Raw genomic sequence first — 7,701 nt, 5'->3', positions numbered from 1 at the left:
CCCCCAATATAGGGGAATGCCAGGGCCAACAGAATGGGAATGGGTGGGTAGGGAAGTGGGGGGGAGGTATGGGGGACTTTTGGGATAGCATTGGAAATGTAATTGAGGAAAATACGTAATAAAATATTAAAAATTAAAAAAAATTATATATTAATGTTAAGTACATTATATGTGTGTGTGTGTGTGTGTGTGTGTCTGTCTGTCTGTCTTTCTTTATCTCTCTCTCTGTGTACGTACAGTAATGTGTGTGTATCCACATATAGTGCCATAGTTAGCCCACAAAATTTCACTTCACTAAAATGGCTGAAACTTCAGTTGTGAGGTCACAGCAGTTTGGAATATGGTGACACCACATAATTCTCAGAACTGTGGGTCAGGTGTGTAGTCGGCCCAAGACTTTGGGACAGATTGGATCCATTCAGGAGTCCTAAAGAAACGTGAGAAGAGTGTGAGAGGAGTGGCGAGTGGTGTAAGAGAGAAACAGAGTGTCCTTGGTCCTGGTAGCACAACTAACCACCTGTTCTGAACCACTGATAGTCCCTAGTTCACTTGAGGACCCACTAAAGGTCAGTAGAGGCTCTTTCTATCTTCTATACTCTATTGTATGGGTTTAAATCCACACTTGAAATGTACAGCTTACTTTTTACATTTATACTTTCAAAGTATTGTATATATTCATAGTATTTTAGAATGATTATCAACTGTCTTCCACAATAGAATTGGTGCCCCATACCTCCCCCCCACTTCCCTACCCACCCATTCCCATTCTGTTGGCCCTGGCATTCCCCTATATTGGGGCTTATAAAGTTTGTAAGTCCAATTGGCCTCTCTTTCCAGTGATGGCCAACTAGGCCATCTTTCGATACATATGCAGCTAGAGAAAAGAGCTCCGGGGTACTGGTTAGTTCATCATGTTGTTCCAACTATAGGATTACAGATCCCTTTAGCTCCTTGGGTACTTTCTCCCTTCTGGGTCCCCTAGAAACTACAAGTGTGCTTTCTATCTCTGTCAATTTGCCTGTCATAAGGACATTGTATGGAATAACATGATGTTTTATCTTTTGTGATTGACAACTTTCATGTACTTAATGTCCTCTAAAGGTATACATAGGTATACATATCAATATATTATCTATTGAATTAGCCTCTAATTTACCATGGTGCTCTTATTTGGATGTACCCTATATTTTTGTTCCATCCCTGTACCTTTATCTGGAGGTGGTACTTAGGGAGGTTCCAAACAGTTAAAAAGGTATTATATAGTCGAGGAAATTGAAATTAACCTTTGTTGTTTTGAAGATTTTCTCTTGTCTCTTCTCTACTTCCAGTACACCAGGAATTGTATATTCACACAATATACAATTAAAAATAAAAATAAATAAATGACAATAAAAGAAAAGAGCATCTTTGTACTTTCATAATTTTATCATGAATGCCTGTGGTTGTTTGAGTGTGTTTGTTCCAGGGAGTAACACCATTTGCAAGTGTGGCCTTGCTGAAGTAGATGTGACTTATGGAGAAAGTGTGCCACTGTCGTGGTAGGCTTTAGGACTCTCATCTTAGATGCCTGGAAGCAAGTCCTCTCCTAGTTGCCTTCAGATAAAGAGGTGGTATTTTCAACTCCTCTTGCATCATGCCAGCCTGGATGATGCCATGTTCCTCCCTTGAGGATAATGGAATGAAACTATGTCTTAGTCAGGGTTTCTATTCCTGCACAAACATCATGACCAAGAAGCAAGTTGGGGAGGAAAGGGCTTACACTTCCATGCTGCTGTTCATCACCAAAGGAAGTCAGGACTGGAACTCAAGCAGGTCAGGAAGCAGGACCTGATGCAGAGGCCATGGAGGGATGTTCTTTACTGGCTTGCCTCCTCTGGCTTACTCAGCCTGCTCTTTTATAGAACCCAAGACTACCAGCCCAGTGATGGTCCCACCCACAAGGGGACTTTCCCCCTTGATCACTAATTGAGAAAATGCCTTACAGTTGGATCTCATGGAGGCATTTCCTCAACTGAAGGTCCTTTCTCTGTGATAACTCCAGCTATGCCAAGTTGACACAAAACTAGCCAGTACAAACTATGAACCTGTAAGCCAGCTCCAATTAAATGTTATTCTTATAGGAGTTGCCTTGGCCAGGTTGTTTGTTCATAGCAATAAAACCCTAACTAAGACAATGCCATAAAATACACTTTTGTAATATTTATAACTAATATTAGATCTTTCTTACTCATGTTAAATACATGTGCACATATATCTGCACTTATTCCTGAGTGATTTCCCCATGCCAGGTCTCTGTCACAACCTAGAGATGCCCCAGTGTAGAGACTACACAGAGATTTCAAAGTAACTCTTTCATATCTAGTGAGAACATTCTCTAACTTTACACAAATAAATTCATATCACAGTAAAGTACTTGCTTACTCTATACTGAGCTGGCTTGTGGTTGTAACATTTTCAGATTCCTCAAAGAGTTGTTTTGACATGTGAAAAGTATTACAGGTAAAGAGTCTTTTGCTGTATATTAATGTTTAGGGTATATGCATGTATTAGAATTAATCCTCTATTATTTGAAACTATGGGTTTATTTTATTGATATTAATGTACTTTTTTCTGAAAGTTATATTAAATATCCATGTTTTGCCTGGAACTTACTACATAGACTATACTGCCTTTGACTATATCTATTTTATCTCTGTCTCCTGGCTATTGCATTTTAGATAAGTCCTTTTTCTTTTTGTAAAAAGTCAAGCTTGTGGAAGAAATATTTAAAGTCTCCTCCACAACATCAAGTGTCAAGTTATTCAAATATTGATTACAGAACACAGGACAGTGAAGTCATTGGAATTTGATGACACAATAGAATTCTCAGTACTAGAAGAAGTCCAGTATTAAGCCAGACTCAGAGCTGATGGTAAAGGAACCTCAGAGGAGAAGTGAGAGGACCCCTTTCCTTGTCAGCTCCACTGGCCTCCATACCTGACTGCCCTGCCACATAATCTACCACCATCAGTGAGTTCACTTGAAGACAGTATCTCTGGTTAGTAGAGCTGTTGGGAACTAAAAAGGGAGCCCTAGGGAGTGGCGAAGACCCATACCCTGCCAGAGTTTTACTTATTGTCTGGTTTGTCAGTTGTGGGAGAGCTGCCATACCCTTTCCACTCAGCCCTAGGTGGGCATTCAAGCCTCTGACCCACTCTCTTCAGGAGGAGGCCAAGGGGCAGCCCTATCTGGGAACCTCAGAGCTACTTTGCTAAAGCCACCAGGGTTATAGGAGAGAGGGATGAGGGAAGAGAGGTTACCAACACCTTCGAGATTGAGGGCAGCACATCTTGACAGGATCACAGGAAGGCCTTCTAACAGGAGATTAGAAACAGCTCATTAGGAGAAAGCCTGTCCCATCCTCCAAGCACAGTGGGCCTCGATGAGCAGAAACATTCTATGGTTTTAGAGCTTTATTGTAGAAAGTCAGGGCGAAAGAGAGAAAGTAGAAAAGAGAGAGACAGAGAGACAGAAAGAGACAGAGACAGAGACAGAGAAAGAAGAAAGGCTGGAGAGAAAGAGAGTAAGAGGAAGAGAGGAGAGGAGAGAGGAGAAAAGACAAAGAGAGAGGAGAGAGGGGGTGAGAGTGAAGGGTAAGCAGTAAAAGAGTGAGAAGTAAGAGATACAAGTAAGAGAGCAAACGGGGGCTGAACAGCCCATTTTATGGTCTTCACTGTTGCTAGGTAAATGGGGAGGAGTTTATCCTGAAGGTCAGAAGCTTGGGCCATTGCCTACATGACTTCTATCCATGCTTCTCTTGTGGGGGCTATGGGGGGGTGATAACTTAGGCAGGAGTCAGAGTTCCAGGAACATGAGGAAACGCCTACCATGTCATGTAGGTGAATTATCACCACCTATGGAGTTCAGACCTCAGTTCGACTGGAGACCAGCCTGTCTGTGCATAGTCCAATGTCCCACATAGAGCTTCTATTCATTTTACTTTACTTTCTGAATGATGAGGTTAAAAATACATTCCTATCAAAATTAGTTTCATAGCATAAAGAGAATTCACTGTTGGGTTGTGAAATTACCAGTACCATTTACCATCTTCTCCAACTAAAATTCTGACCCATTGAATGCCTGACTCGCCCTGTAACAACCACAATTGTGTATTATGATTTGATGGCTTTGAGCTTCTAGGGACTATTTTAATAAGATTCAAAGGTTATCTGGGATAACTTGATTGACTTATTCCATGCAACATCATGGTCCATAGCCTCATCCGTGTTGCCACATGTGTTCTTCTATTAGGTTGTGCTTTTAAAAGAGCTTCTAGATACTTAAGAAAGTGTTATGTAGCTGGAAGATTTAGTACAAGGTTTGCCTTTAAGAATTGCACCTCACCAGGCATGGTGGCACACACCTTTAATCCCTTTTGAGCACTTGGGAGGTAGAGGCAGGTGAATTTCTGAGTTCGAAGCCAGCCTGGTCTACAAAGTGAGTTCCAGGACAGCCAGGGCTATAAAGAGAAACCCTGTCTCAAACAAACAAACGAACAAACAAAAAACAAAAAACAAAAAAGATTGCACCTCTTCCCTGGTCACTTGTGTGTCTCTCTTTCCTATCCACTATGAGATCAATTACTATTATGACCTGCCCTCACATTCTGCCTTTTCATACCCATATATTGAAGAATCTAAGTATATCAACTGAAGAATTTGAAACTACAACACACACATACACACACACACACACACACACACACACACACACACACACACTATTTAGGCTCCTTTTGGTTCCTTCAGTGATTTCCTGAGGTGTGTTGCTCATAACTGAAAGCTATCAAACAGAGATCTTTGCATTATGGTGCTTCAATTACATTATGTTAAAATTAAAGATTGTGTGAAAGGGTTAATACGTTCAACAGAACCAATACTTGAATTTTTATTTTTGACATTTACTTGTCTCCATTTTGCTGATAGTCTGCCCTACAAGTATATTACCTGTGAAAGCCATTTTTGGGGGCTTCAAATCTCTTGGCATAGCGGGTATTATCCTTCATGAGTACTTTTTGAAACACCTTGAAATACAACCTTAAAATTTCTTCTTCTGGGCATAAGAAAGGGTGCATATGAAGAGAATACTTTATAGTTAAGGTGGCAATAATTTGAAGCATCAAAGCACATGATATCCATAGTTGAGAAGAGGGGGAAAGGAATTCATCCATTCCTTCTAACACTCAAATGTCTTTCTACAAGCATGTACACCTCAGTATCCCCTTCCTAGGTTATGGTGGTACCCTTACTATGAAGTCTTCCTAATTCAAATAACGTAACTGAGATAGTCCCTCACAGGCAGTCCCACAGTTCAACCAAATCTAGACAATTCCTCAATTAAGAGTCCCATCCCAGATAAGTCTTAAATTGTTTCAAGTAGACAATCAAAACTAACCATCAAACTATGAATGTCAAATTTACAGCATCTGGGTAGTTCATAATTGCCTTATTATGAACATTATCTATGTCTAAAATTTTTCTTATGATTTGACATGTTTTAAATATTTCAGTGAAATGCATTGCTTTCTGATAATGTATAATATGTATTATATGGCACATACCAGAATAAGTCAATTTTTAATCACTTTATGAGTTTCCATTTGTTTACTCTTTTTCAGTTGCTGTATTGCACACGGCCAATGTGAAGGACGTTATAAAGAAGGTGAAAACTAAGTTTGCTGCAGGGTATGTAAAAGGGTACAACTGTTTTGTAAAGAAAATTCTGTAAATTACAAAGTACATTCGATACGTATTTGACATTGTATGTCCCTGCATTTGAATGCTTTATTATGAAAAATAACTGTATAATACATCAGCACAACTTTATATATGCATGTTTGTTCATATGGTACTATTCTTAATAAGTTTGGAGTTAGTACAAATACCCAAGATGAATGAATGAGTAAGCAAATTTTGATACTTCATTATCCTGAGAAAGTAGTCAATATGAAAAAGAGAGAACAAGCTTCTCTCACATGTTAGATATTTTTTACCCTTGAAAACATCATGTGAGTGATCTGATGTCGTGTCACATGCCCCTAATACTAGCCTTTGGGTGCAGAATTCAGCAGGATTTCCAGAAGTTCAGGGACTGGATGAGGGAACACTTCCAGACCAGTCAGAGATATAGAATATTATGTCTTGAAAAATATACTAAATGAAAATGATGAGTCCAAAACATCCCATATTGACTCTAATGGTACCTGGACCTTTTAATGTTAGCATATTTTTAAAAGAGTGGATACAACATGAATCATTTACTCAATTCTTGAATTTCAGTATCTCCAATTTGTAGACATACATATACTGTGATAACCATTTTGATGGCTAGGTAATTGTGACCAAATACCATTGTGATTAGTCTAAATATCAGATGTGCAAATGTTATAGGATTAGTGGATTATGAACCTGTTTGGACATAATTTCCATAGGGGACTTCTCTTAGATTTTTCAAACCACATCCCCAGTAGCAGATCTCCAAACCCAAGGGCCACTTTATCAATCATAATCCTTTGTTTCTGGTACAATTCCCCTGAGTAAACAGTCTGAGGTCTGAGAACCCATCCTCATTCTTACTTGTATTTCTTTGCAGTTGCTGAAAATTCACTGTGATCATCATGTTAATCAAAAAACGTTGCAATAGCCAAATGGGAGGCTTTGCTTTGACAACTGTGGCTTGGCTAATTTGCTGTATCTCCATAGGCTTACCTCAGTGGCGTGTGTGGCACTTCCAAGACCCTGTGGACTTTAAGTCTACCACAGCATCTGTTGGCCTGTGGAGAGTCTGTACTCTCCAGCATGATGAGAACTTTAGGAATATCAGAATATGTCACCAATACAACTACCATGATGCCTTCCTTCCATTGGATATTAGAGTGATCCAACAATTGCTACTGGTCTCTAGCTTTTTAGGACTGGTTGGAAAAGTCACCACCATTATTGCGCTTTGGAATGTGTGTCAGGGGAGAGTACATAGAAAGGCCACTTACAATCCATTTGGACTATCTGGAATTCTGAACATCATTGCTAGCAGCTTTATTTGCCTTGCCATATTGTTTAATTATGTATCTATCATACTCCAGGAGGGTATAGTATTTCCACCATCTTTCAATATACCTTCCCAACCAGACACTCAGGAAATTGGAAGTGCCATGGTCTTGGCAATTATAGCTGCAGTTTTATTTCTATTGAGTGGCACAATTTTGCTTACTTCGAATTTTCCTGTAGACAAGCCAGTATGTTCTAAATATTAAAAGTAAATTTCCACCTTACATAACATTCAAAATCCAAAGTTACCTGGAATGAAGGAAGGTGTCTACATAAATTTTCAATGAACTCAATTTGGCCTTTGAGGGAAAATGACCATGTTGGTCTCTTATATTCTCTGTATTCTTGTTTGTTTCATTATTTCATTGCTGGATTATGGCCTTTCAAAAATAAAATCTAATCCATAATTCATTTGGTCTTATTAAATTTGTGTTTTATTTTCTGTGAACAAAAGTTAAAAAAAAATAAACCTAATATGTATTGAAATGAAAGTCAAAATACTGAAATCTCTCTCACTGTTCCATGTATACAAATTAAAAAATATAACCTGAACTATTTACCATTCCATTATATTTTCACTCTACTCTTAGCCATTTCCAAAAATGTGTTACCATTG

General features: G+C 38.9%; 1 pseudogene across 2 annotated transcripts; it reads left to right on the top strand.

The window, feature by feature from the left end:
• The first annotated feature begins 395 nt into the window (after window positions 1-395).
• Window positions 396-7,450, top strand: LOC110287209 (claudin-34 pseudogene; annotated as a pseudogene). Of its 2 annotated transcripts, none has more exons than XR_015047094.1 (3): window positions 396-566; window positions 5,657-5,723; window positions 6,631-7,450. The product of XR_015047094.1 is annotated as a claudin-34 pseudogene, transcript variant X1 (transcript). The 2 variants fall into 2 exon arrangements; XR_015047095.1 differs by lacking the exon at window positions 396-566 and adding an exon at window positions 2,899-3,037.
• The last annotated feature ends 251 nt before the right edge of the window (window positions 7,451-7,701 follow it).

This window comes from Mus caroli, unplaced genomic scaffold (genome assembly GCF_978045245.1).
Source record: "Mus caroli unplaced genomic scaffold, Mus_caroli_1 scaffold_5, whole genome shotgun sequence".
NCBI lineage: Eukaryota > Metazoa > Chordata > Mammalia > Rodentia > Muridae > Mus > Mus caroli.
Note: the sequence above shows the minus strand (reverse complement) of the source record. Positions and strands in the feature narration are given on the sequence as shown.